Raw genomic sequence first — 18,153 nt, forward strand, 5'->3', positions numbered from 1 at the left:
TCTCCGACCCACACTCAAACACGTGTGCACACATCTCAAACATGCACACATACACATGCACACATGTCATGCTTAAGGACCAGGGATGTACTGCTTGATGGCCCAGAGCAGTGGTCGGCAAACTCATTAGTCAAGAGAGTTAAATATCAACAGTACAACGATTGAAATTTCTCTCGAGAGCCAAAAATTTTAAACTTAAACCTCCTCTAATGCCACTTCTTCAAAATAGACTCGCCCAGGTTGTGGTATTTTGTGGAAGAGCCATACTCAAGGGGCCAAAGAGCTGCACGTGGCTTGCGAGCCACAGTTTGCCGACCACAGGCCCAGAGAATCTAGACTAGTGAGAACATGGCTGATTTCCCTGTTTCCTCCTCTGAGTCCCCATGAATATGCCATACTCCAGTGATGGAGTGAAGAAATTTATGTCCCCCCTCCTCCCTTCCCAGAAGAGAGAAGGTTTAGATAAAATCAACTCTGCAAGTAAATGAATGTCAGATGCCCACCTCCCTTCCATCCTCCAAACGTTGCAACTCCGACTTTCCCAATTAGAACCCGCAGGCTTGATATTTCCATGCTCATTTCAAATTTTTCCATTTCCCACATTTCTTCTTCCTTTTCCTAGTTGAGGGAAGGTAAGCCATAGAGCGGTCTTCACAAAATAGACATGTAGTAGGTGAAGATACAAAGAGATTTTTTTTGAAAAAAAGAAAAAGAAACACAAAAAACAAAGCAAAAAACAGATGAATTATTTCTTTCTATTCTATTTGTTCTTTGGACAAATGCCCAAAGAGCTCTGCGAAGAGATCCCGTTGTTCTTGACTTTATCCTGAACGTGAACTTCTGCGTCACCAGATCATTCATTCTCATGTGCCTGTGTCCTTAGAACCCAGGTCTACCTGCTTTAAGGTCTGCGTGAGCTGTGTGTGTGTGTGTGTGTGTGTGTGTGTGTGTGTGTGTGTGTGTGTTTGTGTAGGTTGGGTTGCAGAAACCATTCTCTGCAGGTCTGACAGCATTTTCTAAATGTTATTACTGTTGGCAAAGTCTTATCTTAGAGGAGGTGGTAAATTAGCAAACTGCCATGGAGAAGTATGGTTTTGTGAAATTAGATGGGGGTATAAAGAACCACAATTAATTCCAGACCCTCGAGCAAGAGTGATGAAGTCACTGGAGCCTTTGTTCTCTTAGATTATCAGATACACCATCTTCGCTTCTGAGGAATAACAGGCATCTCTGGCTGTCCCTCGAATGCCAGGTATTCATTCGCCATGTGGACGAGGCCACCCCAAGAGTACATTTTGTTGTCTTTAGGGGTCTTTCTCCCATTAACTCTAAACCTCAGCGTCGCAATTTATCACGTTTCAGCAGTAACCACGGGTTGGTTAGCAGCTCCAAAGTAGTCAACAAGCTCCACAAGGAAAGGGCCAGGAAACCCCGTTCATATTAAAATACACATTAGGCCTAGGAAGTGTCCCGTACTTTAAGGAGAGGTGCTAGGAAGACTGTAGAGAGATGGAGTCTGAGAAAAGTTTTCTTTCTATTAGCACAAAAGCTCGTGTTGAGAAGAAAAGGGGGGAGGGAACTAACATGGAAATACAGGCGCAGAGTTGCACAAACAGATGCCCACATTCCAGGGGTTGATAATGTGGGGGTATCCTGGGAGCTAGTGTATGGAGGATGCAAAACCCTCCCCCCCCCCCTTTTGCTATTGAAGCTCAACTCCCTTTGAATTTTCAGAGAAGATAAGTTCCTAGGACTTGCAACAATCCATCTCACTTCATGCAGATGTCATAGACCACACGGTTTTTCACTCTTGACCAAAACAGCTTAAGATAACAGACTAGTTGAATTTGGAGTGAGACAGGATGGGTCTTAGAGTTCAACCTTTTTCAGTAATTTGATAAATAATGTCCTCAGAGGCATTTGTTAAGAAAAAAAAAAAAAGAGAGCGAGAAATACCAGAAAATAGACTTAGATCATCGCCACTGAAATAATTACTTTGTCTTTAGGCAGAACCTTTCTGCTTAGAGGAAAGATTTACAATCATGCTAATCTAATTTGCAATGGATGGGGGAGTCACCAATATGATGCTTCAACAAATGGCCTCCACACCCACTTGGGCTAACATTTGACTCATCTCACAGACATTTGTGAAGTGTATCCAATTGTGCCTGATTTTTCTGAACACTGAGGATGTGGTCGTAGGCTCTTTAAATGGAAGAGATGTGACATGAATAAGTGAATGGTGATCAGAGGTACCCATTCTAGTTTATATCATGAGACCATGGTCTTCTGAGGAGAAGACCTTCGAGAGCGAGTCAGTCACGTGAACACCTGGGAACATGGTGCTCCAGGAGATTTCCCACTTGATGGTGTTGAGGTGGAAGCAAGTTTGGAGTGTTTGAGGTACAGAATGAAGGGCACTGTGGCCAGGAAAGTGAGCAACAGTGAGAGTGGACTGGGATGAAGATCATTTGTAAATCATGGACCAGATCCTATGGCCAGGAAAGTGAGCAACAGTGAGAGTGGACTGGGATGAAGATCATTTGTAAATCATGGACCAGATCCTATCAGCCCCTGTAGACCATAGTTAGAATTTTGGATTAAATTTTATTTTATTTTTTATTTATATTTTATATATATATATATATATATATATATATATATATATATATATATATATATATATATAAATTTATTTTAGAGAGGAAGGGAGAGGGCGAGAGAGCTAGAAACATCAATGATGAGAATCATCCATTGCCTGCCTCCTGTACGCCCCTACTTGGGGGTTGAGCCCACAACCCTGGCCTGAATCGAACCTGGGACCCTTCAGTCTGCAGGCCAATTCTCCATCCATTGAGCCAAACCAGCTAGGTTTAGATTAAATTTTAATTACAATGGGGGAGCCCTTGGAGGGTTACATTCTGGGGGATTATATTATTTCATGTTGTAAATATGTCAATCTGATGCTATGTGAAGAAGAAATCACAACAGGGGCAAGCAAGAAAATCAGGAAGAGCAGCTAAGAGTATTAAAGTGGTTCAGGTTACAAATATTGGGATCTTGGATCACAGAAGTCTAACAGGAAACACTTGTAAAATATTTGCGCTATTCCAAGTATTGTTCCGAGCATTTGAAGTGCAGCAACTCACTGAATCCTCATAACAACCCTATCATGATCCCATTTTACAGGTGAGGTAACAGAGGCATAAGAAGCTTGAATGGCTTGCCCGGAGCCGTTAAGTGACAGGGCTGGAATTCAAATACAGACATCTGGCTCCAGACCTGGTCCTCTCAGTTAAGCAGTGGAGATGGAGAAAAATGAATGTTTCCTAATCACCTCAAAGTTAGTGGTTTTTACATCATGGGTTTGTTATATTTTATTTCTGTGGGTCATAAGTTTGAAATTGGTTTTACTGAGCTAAAAATCAAGGTGTTGGCAGGCCCGTGGTCCTTCTGGAAATTCTAACTGAGAATTTATTATCTTGCATATTGCATCTTCTAGAGTCTGACCTCATACCTTGGCTCATGGCTCCATATCACATAACCTTTTCTCCCTTCGCTTCCATTTCCACCTTCATCGCCTGTGCCCTCTCTCTGGTCTCGGGTTCTCATGCCTCCCTCTTGTGATTCTATTGGGTCTACCCAGATAATTTAAGACAGTGGTCTGCAAACTCCAGCTCACAAGCTACATGGGGCTCTTTGGCCCTTGAGTTAGGCTCTTCCACAAAATACCATGGCCTGAGCGAGTTCTATGTTGAAGAAGTGGGGTTAGAAGAAGTTTATGTTTTTTAAAAATTGGCTCTCCAAAGAAATTTCCATCGTTGTACTGTTGATATTTGGCTCTGTTTATTAAAGAGTTTGCCGTCCACTGATCTAAGATAACCTCCTCATCTTAAGACCCTTCACTTCACCACAACTTCAAGGTTCCCTTTCCATTCAATATAACATATCCAAAGATTCTGGAGATTAGAATGTGGACATCTTTTTTTTTTTTTTTTTTTGGGGGGGGGGGTGTCAATAGTTATTCAGCCTACTGTAGATAGATTCAGGATACATTTTAAAGGGAGTGCCAATGAGACTTTGCTGATCAATTGGATGTAGTGAATGAGAGAAACTTGCTGGAATTTTGATTGAAAGCACATCAAAAGTATAAATGGATTTGAGGAGAAGTAATGTTTTAGCAATATCAACTCTTGCAATCTGTGAACAAATAAATGATCTCTTTTGTTTCTTTAGGTCTTATTTGATTGGTTCTTTTACTTTTTAGCAGACAGATCTTGTGAAATTTTAAATTAGATTTATACTTAAGAATTTTATTCTTTGAGTGCTATTGTAAATGGCACTATTTTTTTTAACTTGATATTCCTCCTGTTTATTGTTGGTATGTAGAACTATGACTGGTTTTTAAAAAGTATATTGACCTTATTTCCTGCAGCTTGGAAAACTCACTTACTAGTCCTACTATCCTTTTTGTCAATTCGTTGGCAAACATAAAGGTGTTTCTCTCTCATGTTGTATGTGAATAGAAATGTTTTTATTTTTATCTTTTCTAATATTTATATTTTATTTTATTGCATTATTGAATAGATTGGATATTCTCATCTATTTAATAATGCAATAAAATCCAGTATGATGCTGAATAGGTGTAATGAGAGAGGATGTCTTGATCTTGATGTTCCTGATCTTGAGGAGAACGCAATTCAGGAGTTAGCAGCAGATTCTCCTTCCTTCCTTCCTTCCTTCCTTCCTTCCTTCCTTCCTTCCTTCCTTCCTTCCTTCCTTCCTTCCTTCCTTCCTTCCTTCCTTTCTTCAGATGAAGGATGTGCTTTTATATTCTTAGTTCGCTAAGATTTAAAAATCATTGCTGTGTTGAATTTTGTCAAGTATTTCCTCAACATCCATTGAAATGGTTATATGATTTTTCTTACTGAGTCTGTTAATATAATGAATTGCATGGATTATATTTCTGGAACAAAACCCCAGAAATGCCACGTTAACCTTCCTTCACATTGCTGGATTTTATCTGCTAATATTTGATTGAGAACTTGTTTCTATGTTCATTAGGGATATTGACATATAGTTTTCTTGTAATGTCTTTGATTTTGATGTTTGGTTGTTGGTGGCCTGCTTAAATGAGTTGAGGGGTGTTTCTTTCCTTTTTTTCAGTAGGGATTGTTTAGAATTTGTATTATTTCTTCCTTAAATGTTCGGAAATATTAACTAGTGAAATCATCCATGCTTGGGGTTGTTCTCTTTGTGTAAAAGTTTTTAACTACAAAGTCATTTTTTTTTTTTGTAGTAGACACAGAACTATCTGGTCATTGATTTCTTCCTGAATGCATTTTGGTGATTTGTATCTTTCAAAGTCTATGTCCCTTTTATCTAAACAGTTGAATTTGGGGGCACAGAACCATTGGCAACATTCTCCCTTTTAGTCTTTTGTCTGTGCAGTCAGGAGTGATATCTCTTCTTTCTTTTAAAAATATATTTTATTTATTTTTTACAGAGAGGAAAGGAGAAGGATAGAGAGTCAAAAACATCGATGGGAGAGAAACATCGATCAGGTGTCTCCTGCACACCTCCTATTGGGGATGTGCCTACAACCAAGGTACATGCCCTTGACCAGAATCGAACCTGGGACCTTTCAGTCCGCAGGCCGACATTCTATCCACTGAGCCAAATCTGTTGGGGCTCTTCCTTCATTCTTATGTGGACAAATGGCAATCACTCTTTTCTCTATGTCACACAAATGTTGTTCATTGTAGTTTGGTTCCCCACACTCCCTCCACCAGCTTAAAGTATTTTAAAATTTCTTTCAGACCTTTTATTTGGATCTCGGGTTACTTAGAAGTGTGTTCTTTAATTTCCAAACATTTAGAAAAATTTTCAAATATCCTCCTGTTATGATGTCTAGTTTAATTCCTTTATGATCCTAGAATATACTTGGAGTGATTTCTACTCTTTTGACTTTGTTAATGTTTGTTTTATGGCCCAGAGTATAGTCAATCTCGCTGAATGTTGCGTGGGCAGTTGGTGGGGGGAGATGGAGGAGTATATTTCACTGTTGAAAGTGCTGAGTTTTAACACGGCTTCACATTAAAAGTCCTTCTACAGCCGAAACCGGTTTGGCTCAGTGGTGGAGCATGGGTCTGCAGACTAAAGGGTCCCGGGTTCGATTCTGGTCAAGGGCATGTGCCTTGCCGGTAGGGGGTGTGCAGGAGGCAGCTGGTCGATGTTTCTCTCATTGACGTTTCTAGCTCTCTATCTCTCTCCCTTCCTCTCTTAAAAAAAAAAAAAATCAATAAAAATATATTTTTTTTAAAAAAAGTCCTTCTACAGTTGATGTTGCTCAGCATGTTGCTACAGAGAGTTATAAAGGCAGAAATGTATACCTTTTTTGGTTAAGGCTATAGTTAGTGGGAGAAACAAGCACAATTAGTGAGGGGACGCTATCATTTAGAGAAAAGGAAAGGTGCTCCTTTCAAAATAGAATTATCTCATTGTTGGAGTGTGACTCTGTGAGGTTTTGGTTTGTCTACGTTCTACCAGATTCTGGCTGTGTTTTCCCCCATAACCAAGAATACTGGACCTCAACCTGACACAGACTACTGCATAAGGACTTAGGATCACATCTGATTTCAGGTGATGGTGGGACTTGAGCAATTAAAAAATGTTTTATTGATTTTTAGAGAGAGAGAGCAAGGGAGAGGGCTAGAGAGATAGGAACATCAATGAGAGAGAAACATATGGACCGGCTGTCTCCTGCACGCCCCCTACTGGGGATTGAGCCTGCAACCTGGCATGTGCCCTGACCCCCTTTGGGGAATCAAGCTGTGACCTTCTGGTTCACTGGTTGACACTCAACCACTGAGCCACACTGACCAGGCAATAGCAGTTGTCCTTTTTGATGTTAGTTGCTTATGGATGTTTTTTAGGATATGCTCCCTTTTTCATGAGAAACTGCATTAGGTCTTTTTGTGTGTTTGTTTGTTTTTAAATATATATATAATTCTCTTTTGCAGAGAGGAAGGGAGAGGGTTAGAAGTTAGAAACATCGATGAGAGAGAAACATCAATCAGCTGCCTCCTGTATACCCCTTCCCGGGGATGTACCCGCAACCAAGGTACATGCCCTTGACCGAAATCAAATCTGGGACCCTTCAATCTGAAGGCCGAAGCTCTGTTCACTGAACCAAACCGGTTAGGACTGCATTAGGTTTTTGACAATAGATTTGTCTAATGCTTTCTTAGAGCATTTGATATTGTCCACCCATGCAATGTATTGGGGATAATTTGCTCCTTGCTCTTTGAAGAAGCACTTGCTTTTACTCAAATTTCCTCAAAGATGACTGGCTGACTGTTTTTTTTGACTGAATCGACTGGAAGTCTGCCTTGTCGATGAAGTCAGAAGTTGCCAGACAGTCTAAAAGGGCATCGATTTTTTATTCCTTCTGGGGTGACATGACAAAGGCTCCCGTCTCTCAGTGACCTTTCCAATCTTTCCAGCCGTGACCCACGGGATAAATGGAGATAGCGGTTCACGCTGGACCCTCTTGGAGAAAGCGAGAGCCTTCCTGTCCTCTCACAGAGCTGGCTGTGCCTTGGCCAAGTCCAGATTGAAGACTTATTAGTCATGTCTGTCTGGAAAGCACACCCCGTATCCATGACCTTCAGGGTGATGTATGGCATCTGATACGCGATTTGTCTCCCCTGACAGTTCCTAGCACCTACTTTCTACCCAGCGTCCCATCATCAAGGCTCCCCAGCTCGGAGGTGCCAGGGATTGAGGTGATGGATTTGTGTTAAACCCCAGGATCAGTGGGACCCAATGAATCAGCCCGGGGAAGCCTGGCACAGCGAGAGATGGAGCTCCCGGCGGAAACCACGTGCCGGGCGCCAGCCAGGCTTTGGGAAAATGCCTCCTAAAACCCGAGAGTCACTTGCACTTGAAGGCTCTTCCAGTAACGTCTCCCCCTTTCCACCTCTGTTCAGTAGCTGTGACCCCCTGCTTCTCCTGGTAAGTGGGGTTCTTACCAGCAGGGTCAGTGAGTGAGGACTGAGCTTACAAAAAGCACATCTCCCTCATGCTCTCTGGAGTGGCTGCTGTATTAATTAAGAGACCACAAATGATGTACAAAATGGGATTCAGCTCACTGAGGCAAGCAGAACTGCGTCTCTCTCTCTCTCTCTCTCTCTCTCTCTCTCTCTCTCTCTATATATATATATATATATATGTGTGTGTGTGTGTGTGTGTGTGTGTGTGTGTGTGTGTGTGTGTAGTTTATTGATTTCAGGGAGGTAAGGAGAGGAAGAGATAGAAACATCAGTGTCAACCATGAGCCCTAACTGGTTTGGCTCAGTGGATAGAGCATAGGCCTGCGGACTGAAGGGTCACAGGTTCGATTCCTTGGTTGCAGGGCACATCCCCAGTAGAGGGTATGCAAGAGGCAGCTAATCAAGCTTTCTCTCTCATGGATGTTTCTAACTTTCTATCCCTCTTTCTTCCTCTCTGTAAAAAAAAAAAATCAATAAAATATATTAAAAAAAATAAAAATATCAACCATGAGAGAGAATCATTGATCGCTTGCTTTCTGCATGCCCCCTCCTGGGGATCAAGCCCACAACCTGGGCATATGTTCTTGACCTGGAATCGAACCCAGGACCCTTCAGTCCATGGGCCATCGCTCTAACCACTGAGAGAAACCAACTAGATCCAGGGCTGCCTTTTAATACACGGACAATTTCGTATGGAAGATTCCATCGGATGGGAAACTCTTCTCAAATAGACCCTCTGTCTGTCCCGTGGCACTCCACCTGTTGCTCTCCGTGCCTGTGTGGACTGATGTGTGGGGGATGCTGAAACCACAAGGTTCCCGGATGCTCTCTTCTGTAAAGATGGAGCGACTCGGCAGTCAGAGATGCCTGGGACCACAGGGCCCATCTGAGGAAGGCCTGTTTACCAAGCTTCCAGGAAAGATATTGAGGAGGCTGTAAAAATACTTTCCTTCCTTGCTCAACCTCACATTGCAAGCCTAAAATTACAGGCACTTTTCTCTTCTCGGCGTTTATTTTTAGCTCCTCTCTTTTTCCACCTTTTGGGCGTGTGTGTGTGTGTGTGTGTGTGTGTGTGTGTGTGTGTTGGCTCACCTTTCACACACCATCTATTTATACTGACGCTGCAAATTGAGGAATAGCAGATCCTTGGGGACAGTGCATCTCAGCTTCAGGAGAGAAAGGGGGAGAGGAGCGTTTGTTATGGAGCTGAAGGAGGCTTCAAATGCCCTTAGCCACCTCCTTAACCCTTCCCCATGTCCCTGCCTTTGGGCAAAGGTCAGAAGTTGTTACACATCTGAAGAGGTGCCGGTGGATGAGTCTGACTTGGTCAGTAACATACAAAGTTGACTCACTTATGGTCCAAACAAGACATGCCCATCCTCCCCTTCCCTGATCTCCCCCCATTGTCTCAGCCCGATACTCTTGTTTCATTCCTATTCATTGTACTATTTGGAATTGGACTGTATTATATATATTTGTAAAAATATGTTTTGATTGATTTCAGAGAGAAAGGGAGAGGGAGAGAGTGGTAGAAACATCAATGAGAGAATCACTGATTGGCTGCCTCCTGCATCGAACCCACAACCCAGGCATGTGCCCTTGACTGGAATTGAACCTGGGACCCTTCAGTCTGCAGGCTGATGCCCTATGCACTGAGCCAAACCAGTTAGGGCTGAACTGTATTATATTTATTCTCTTTTCTGCAGGGGATATGTTCCAAGAACCTTTTGTGGATGCCTGAAACCACTGATAGTACTGAACCCTTTAGATACTATATATTTTTCTCTATCCATGTGTCTATAGGACCAAGCTTATTTGAAAAACTAGGCACAATAAGAGACCACCAGCAACAGCTGATAATACAACAGGACAAGGATAACAGTATACTGCCGTAAAAGTCCTATGAAGTGGGCTTAGTGAATAAAATTAGGGTGACTTGAAGTCACAAGACATTATTCACTACCTGCTTGTAATAAAAGAATTAGAGGAGGGATCCCCAGCAGTTTTACTCACATTAATTATAGAGGACCAGGTCATTTTCCAGAAAAAAATGAGTGGCTCCCAGCAGGACAAAAGCACGTATAGAATGTGCTGATCTTGAGGGCAGAGTATTTGTGTAATATGTTTTATCACCCATAGACCTTCCAGAGCGTGGGTTTCCTCCTGGGATGCACTGTTAATATTTCAACCTTTGCATGTGCCAAATGGAAACAAAGATTGTTTGAAAAGGTACATACACGGCTGTCATTCTCCCTGACACAATACAGATGCAGCGCATTTAACTAGAATTACTGAAACACTATGTGTTTCTGTGTGTGTGTGTGTGTGTGTGTGTGTGTGTGTGTTTTTAAAATAAGATGTGGCAATATTATGCAAATGACTAATTCTAATGAAAGTCCTTTAAATGCTGTGTGCTATTCTGGGTTCTTTTGATTGCCACTGACAGAAACCTACCTCGGATGAACTTGGAGGAAATGTATTGATTGATCCTGAAACATTGAATGTAGGCTTAAATAATAAATTTATTGGAAGAAGGAGCATGCTGGTAGAGCTTAAAAACAAATGAAATCAATGACCATGCCTTGCTTTCGGTGTTCCTTATCTTCGCTGTTTCCTTTATGTTGGCTTTTTGTTTAAGATTTCTTCCACGGTGCAAAAAACATGGCCCTCACCAGTCCGAGGCTTCATCCTCCCCCCTGTAGAGAGAGAGAGAGAGAGAGAGAGAGAGAGAGAGAGAGAGAGAGAGAGAGAGAGAGAGAGAGAGGCCTCTATGAGAGAAACATCGATCGGTTACCTCCTGCACGCCTCCTCCCTCCTTTCCCCCCACTGGGAACCTGGCATGTGTCCTGACTGGGAATCGATCCCAGGACCTCTTGGTCTTTGGGAAATGTTTAATCCACTGAGCCACACCAGCCGGGCATATTTCCCCCCCCCCCACCCCCCCCCCCTCGGTTCAGAGGGCAATGTAGGAGAGATGGAGGATAACTGAATCACAAATTTCTATTGCGACTGAGCTGCCAGCTCTTGCACACATGTAGCAGCTCTTGATTGCTTAAGAGGTCTCTGGTGTATGTTGGGCAAGTGGAGACCTTCACATGTGCCTGGCTCTGGGCCAAGTGACACGCACAGCTCTGGGAGTCGTTAACCACTCATCTGCCTGCATTTTCTCCCACTTCCTTGGAAAGAAATTTGCAAACAAGGAAAGAGGAAGAAATGAGGTATTGACCCTAATGACCCAAAAAATTCCTTTTAGATAAATTCCAAGATTAACATGAAAATTAAAGAGATAAGACATCCTTCAATGGCATGCTTGCAGAAAATAAGATCCAATACAGGCTTTCTTTAGAGATTGGGGGCAAAGAAGGGGGGGGGGGGAGAGAGAGAGAGAGAGAGAGAGAGAGAGAGAGAGAGAGAGAGAGAGACTGTAACCCTTGGAAATATGTGCGTGTTCATATCTGTATATGTTTCATTGCATTGTGTGACCTTAACAGTGATCTTCAATGACTTTCAAATCTTCCTAGTATTGGTAGGATGGGGAGCAAGTGAAAAAATAATTCCAAATAGAGGCTGCTCTGATTTAGGACGGGCTCCCGAGATAAAAATAACAAAAATGTGACTGAAAAACCTAAAAAATTACTTTTTAAAAAGAAGTGTTTAGATAGAAGTTACCGGGCATAATTACACACAGCCGAGATGAGGAAGGAGTCCCAAACAGAAAGAAAAGAGAGAATGGAGAGCACCTTGAAGGCCCTAAGAAGTCTCGTGGATCTGTGTCCTGGTGGGTCCAAACTGCTTTCTCACCAGCAGGAATCACTCTTGCCTCAGGCCTCTTAGTGGTGGTGGTGAGGGGGCCTGGAGGGGTGTCTCCAGGGCAGGTTGCCTCCCCTATCAGTACTGGGAAGCAGAACAAGTATTACACTCATTTGACTTAAACACATGCTATACCTTTGCTCTATACAAAGTGTGCTTCTTCCTCCCCATTCCGTCAAGTACAGCAGCCCGTCCATCAAGCTCTGAATTGAAGACGATCAAGAACAGCAGTGGAAGTTGGTGGCAGATGAAAAGGGGCTGGTGGGACAGACAGCCTCCAGAACCTGAGAAAGACACTTCTCTTGTTCTGTTCCCTGGTGTAGACGTAGTGGCTTATTCATCTGATGCATGGGTGGTCGGAGTTTAATCTTAGACTAGGATATAATATTTCAAATCCAGAGCATATCGAAGAAGGGGAGGATGAAGGGGGGGAGGTGCTTAAGTCTATAACTTTGTAGAAACTGTTACTTAAAAATATTTTTATTGATTTGTAGAGGGAGAGAGAAACATTATTGATGAGAGAAAATCATTGATTGCCTTCCTCCTGTGTGCTTCTTACTGTGGGGCAAGCCTACAACCCAGGCATGAGCCCTGACAGGGAATCGAACTGTGACCTCTTGGTTCATAGGTCAATGCTCAACCACTGAGCCACACCAGCAGGCCAGCACTCCTTTATTGAAGCCAGAGATGGCTCAAGGACCCAGCTACAAAATGGAAAATGCTGGAATACATCAATGATGCATGTCGGAGAAACTATTGTTTCTTCTCCGCCCTATTTTTTCAAGGATATTTTTCTTCCATGTCAGTTTGCTGTTAGAGATGTTCAAAAGAGAGACAAAGAGGTAAAAACAACACTTCCTTTTCTAATCCTCTGAGACCCCCACCTTGGTTGTTATTAGAGCCAAGAAAATAATCAGCTCCTTTGGTAAAACGAATCTTCGGAGTTGCCTTGCCCTCCTTGTTGGTTTTGAATTCTGATGTATATTGTTGTTGTTGTTTTGTTGTTGTTGTTTTGCTGTTGACAAAAAATTGTAAGTTCAGGGCACAGCAAAGCACCCACTAGATTGAGAACAAGACTGTCTGTAGGCCATTATTTCCTCTGCACACGTGTTTGATAAGCTATGTGACACTGGTCTAAACTGTGATGAAGATGAAGGTCTCGATCAATGGGCTAAGGTTCTGCAAAAACACCACTTCAGACAAATGGTGACAATTAGCTCTCAGAAGAGTGGCGGGGGGCCCCAGACCTGCACGAATAAACAATAGCAGGAGCCACCCCTCCACCTGATAGTTCTGTGAGCCTTTCTCATCAGCCCCTGAGAATTTTATGGGGCAGCCAACTTTCCTGGTGATGGGGGCGACAGACTTGGGGGCACCAAAGTGAAAGTTTATGGGAGCCATGGAGAAAAATGGTGGTGGAGGGTTTTCTTCCTACCCCTGTTTCCCCTCTACCCACCCCCTCCCCACTTCTTGTTTAGCTTAGCTAATTCTGAAGTCTGCCATAGAAAAGGCCTCGATTAGCAGATGTAATATTCACCTAAGATTACGCGATGCAGCCTCACGTTGGGGACCATACAGGGCTTCAGTGTTCCTTAATAAATTACCTCTTCGTGTAGCAATTAACCCCCTTCTGTGAAGGTTCAGTGTTTCCTTGGGCCCATGCCAGTGCTAACAGCGAGGGCTTAGCATTTTTTTTTTTAATGGGCTGCAATTACTGCTGAGAGCAGGGAAACATAAAATATTAACACTTAAGCATCTTTTACACGTCTTTGAACGTGAGATTACGTCGAAAATATAACTGACTTTTCATTCTTAAACCTGATATTTGCTTAGAAGTCCACAGGACCCATGAAAAACGTTTCAGTAAGTGGTTTCTGTTGATTTATTAAGCCCCATGAAAGCTTAATGGAAACCCTCGGCCACCAAATATCGAATACGTGAAGCATGCTTACAAAAGTCTCGTTTATCAATTCAACGGCTTTCCCATATTTTACAGAAGATAAATGGTTTCGAGCACAACATGACGGGAGACCCATTTTTCTCCCTCTGGACCGTCTGTTGGGGAAGAGAGAACTGAAGTTTCAAGCCGTCCAACCATGACGTCCAGGTGAAGTTGACTCAGCCTCACATTAAAATTCTCTTCGCTGTTATCTTTGCTCAGATTACTTTGCATTTTTGGAGTTACCTGTTGATATGAAGATCTGAGATAAATGAAATGCAATGTTGCTATCTGTATATGACTATTTATTTTTTGAAAATATATTTTTATTGATTTCCGAGCAGAAGGGAGAGGGGGAGAGAGAGAGAGAGAGAGAAATATCAATGATGAGAGAGAATCATGGACTAGCTGCCTCCTGCATGTCCCCTACTGGGGATCAATCACACAATCCGGGCATGTGCCCTGATCTGGAATCAAATTGTGACCTCCTGACTCATAGGCTGATGGTCAAACACTGAGCCACACAGGCTGGGTTGTACATGACTTAGTATTCTATATTCTCTATGTAGTATATCTGTATATGTAGAATATAGTCAATACCTATCTATCACATATACTATATATGTATAATATACTTGTAGATATGCATTACATATATTCTATATTATATTAAGATGGTCTTAAAAATCACTGAATTCTTTTTATCATTTAACATAAATCCATTTCCTCTTAATTGTCATTTAATACGAAGTTTAAATGTACTTAATTATAAGGCTCTTTAACTATTTTTACTGAAACTAAAAATGAAAACCATGTTGACCACCTCCCTTTATAAACACAAGATTCAAATCTATTTTTTTCCTTGGTTGCAATTGTAGCACTCTTTTATAGTATCCCCAACGACCTGGAGCTAGCTTAGCCCTCAACACAGAGGTAGGCAAACTACAGACCATAACTCAAGTTCACTGCTGCCTGTTTTTGTAAATAAAATTTTACTGGGACCCAGGCACACTCATTCATTTATTTACTGTCTACGGCTGCTCCCACAGCACAGTGGCTGAGTTGAGTAATCATGACAGAGACGCCATGGCCCACAAAGCTGAAAATAGTTATGTGGCCTTTATAGGAGATGTTTGCCAACCTCTGATGTAGATGGACATTCAGTGCCATGAATTATGTTGTGATGAAATAAGCATTCACATATAGTATTGTTACTGGTATTGATAAGTGCATCCAATCATGGGACAGGTTCAATATGCACTTGAATTTCCATCTCTAACATCTTTACATGCAATTCCTCATTTCCAAAAAAATTCTCTCTAGACCTGGAACCTGCCAAAATGTTCAGACTCCTTTTGTTGTTTGTTTGGATTACAGAATCTCAGAGTTTAGTTAATAGTTAAAAACATGGCATTTGGGGCCTCTGCTTGGCAATGGCTGACAGTACCTGCTATGTGCCTGTCAGTTATTGTCACAGAGAGACATACATAAGATTGCACATGTCATGAGAATTCTCTGAGCCATATATTCTTTCTTTATAAGATAAAGGCAATGAGAGTATCTATCTCATATGTTTAATATGGGATTGAATAAGAAAAATGTTGTAATGTATTCATAGATTATGGCCAGAGTACATGATGTATATCCCATAAATAATTAACGTGTGTGTTTTTAATTTAAACTTAAAATTTTTTTATTGATTTCACAGAGAGGAAGGGAGAGGAACAGAGAGATAGAAACATCATCAAGAAGAGAGAATCATTGGTCAGCTGCCTCCTGCGTGCCCCACACTGGGGATTGAGCCCACAAACTGAGCATGTGCCTTGACTGGAAATTGAACCCTGACGTCCTAGTTCATAATCGATGCTCAACCACTGAGCCACACCGGTCAGGCTAGTGTGTGTGTGTTTTTATGATAAGCAAAGTAAATGTACAATAAAAAATAATGCTAACAATATCATAGTTGCCTCAACTCTTCCTTTCTATATTAGATATAGCCCTTTATCTTGTTACTGTATCAGCAAATTTGGCTGCTTCTTTGACTTGTAATAAAGCTCAACCATTCATTCTGAACCAAGATGAAATGATGTGAGGCAAAGCAGAACTCCTAGTTTATTTATGTTTCTTAATTGGCCTCCTGGATTGAGTCTCTGTGTCTCCAAGCACAAAAGACATGTTATGTGTTTCCCTAACATCCCAAACAATCTCAGTCCCCAAGCATCCTAGAATCTCAAACCTATGCAATGATTAAGGAAGAGGAAAATCCTAGAGGTCCCCATGGTGATATCTGAACATAACAGATGATCAAGAATGCTCAAATTCATGCTGACATGTGGAAGTCCCAATGTATCCATCCCCGCACTGCTAACAACACCACACAGCCTAAACACTGCCAGGTGTATTCTTACTCATCCAACCATTTGGGGTATTTTTATGTTGTTTTTAAAAATATATATATTTTATTTATTTTTTACAGAGAGGAAGGGAGAGGGATAGGGAATTAGAAATATCGATGGGAGAGATACATCGACCAGCTGCCTCTTGCACACTCCCTATTGGGGATGTGCCCACAACCAAGGTACATACCCTAGACCAGAATCAGAGAATGCTGGTTCTTTCTCAACGCTCAAAGATTTTATTTGCCCAATGTCTGATTAAGAAAAAAAGGAATCCTCAATAGCATTTTATTTTTCTCCCCGTAATTTGGAAGAGGCCTTCTGCCCTGTTACCATAACTACAAACACCGAATGGACGGAAGGTATGATTTATATGAGGAAGAATGAAAATAAAACTCACACCCCACTTAGAGGAAGAGTCTGGGACCCAGTCAAAATAGTCAGAGATGAAAGCAGAGGCACTCGGTGCTTTTTCAGGACTGCCTGGAATCCTGACGGCTGGGATTGTTCTGGAAGGAGGCTTAAGCAAATACGGACGCTGAGAAGTTGTTTCATGCTGTGGCTGTTTTAATCTCTGGGCATGACCCAGTAATTACTTTCCTAGGGTGTGGGAGTGGAAGAATCAGGGGATTTCTGAGGCCCCTGAGTGGACTTCTGTGGTGTGTGCCGAGGACCCCGTGGGATGCCACAAAATGGCTGGGCTCTCCATCTCTTCTGACCAGTGCGAATTCCAGTCCACACCTCAGCCTCAGTGTATCATCTTGGCTTTTGTCTGTGGAGGGGAGGACTTGCTCTTGCTGCCCAGGCTTTGGAGTCAGTCAAATGGTGTTTGCCATTGTCTCCGAGGCCAACCCAAGGAGTTTGGATGAACCATAGCTCTCAGGGAGGTAGGCATCGTTTCACATCTGTCTCTCTGGGTAACTGCCAAGTGCATGGGGTCAGTTAGCCGAAAACAGATGAAAAAAACCCGAGTCTCAGTCCCTGAGAAGAAATGAGGAAGCATCCAGAAAAGATAAAACATAGCAAGCTTCATTCAGTGACGTTCTTCTCGTGCCAATCATGTACTTGCCAGTGTTTTTTTTTTAATCAGTAACAAAAGTCACATGATCTGTGTGTCCCCTCTGCTATGGGAAACTGTTTGAGGACTGACTTCCTGGAGCTGACACGACTGAGACTTAGCTCAGTTCCCAGTGCCTTGTGCCCGGATGATAGTATCATTGTCTATAATGAAGCATGAAGAGAAAGAACAAGTTCAAGGCACTGGGAGGACACCTTGATAATATTCCATTACATCATTCTTTTTATTGTCAACACTGAGAGCATCTTTTCCCCTAAATCTGTATGTAAACATAAACAACATAAACGCCACCCCATTTCTCTTTATCTCCTCATTGCAGAAAGTGGGCATTAAAAGGACAATGTCCAGGAAAGTGGGATAATGAGAAAGTATAACGGTTCAACAATTGAGCTGTGTCTTATTGTAAGGGGAGGGTCAAAATAACTCCTATGGAATGACCTAGGGCAGAGTCATGACCTAGTAGCACAGAAAACATGTCTTCTAATTTAAAATCCTGCCACGTGTTGGGGAACACGTTCAGTTTCTGGTATTTATTAAGACTTTGAAGGCCAAATATTTTGGCAGGTGGTAGGGAGCATAGGGTGGATTAAGAAAAAAAAAAAGAGAGAGAGTAATATATACAGAAGGCTGTAGAAAACTGTTTTTATGATATATTTTCTGGGGGAAGTATAAGAGGAAAATTAAAATTAATAGGCAACTCACTTCTGCTTCCGGTCGTGACTGAGAAACTAGTATTGGAATAGCTTTCCTGCCATAAACAACATATATCTGTACAAATTATCGGAAACAAATGTGTTTCAAGGTTGGACAAGAGCCAGCACAAGATTGTGACTCCCAAGAGAGATGGAAAACCAGGATGGTGCATCATGTGAGCCC

The sequence above is a fragment of the Pipistrellus kuhlii genome, unplaced genomic scaffold (assembly GCF_014108245.1).
Source record: "Pipistrellus kuhlii isolate mPipKuh1 unplaced genomic scaffold, mPipKuh1.p scaffold_m20_p_25, whole genome shotgun sequence".
NCBI lineage: Eukaryota > Metazoa > Chordata > Mammalia > Chiroptera > Vespertilionidae > Pipistrellus > Pipistrellus kuhlii.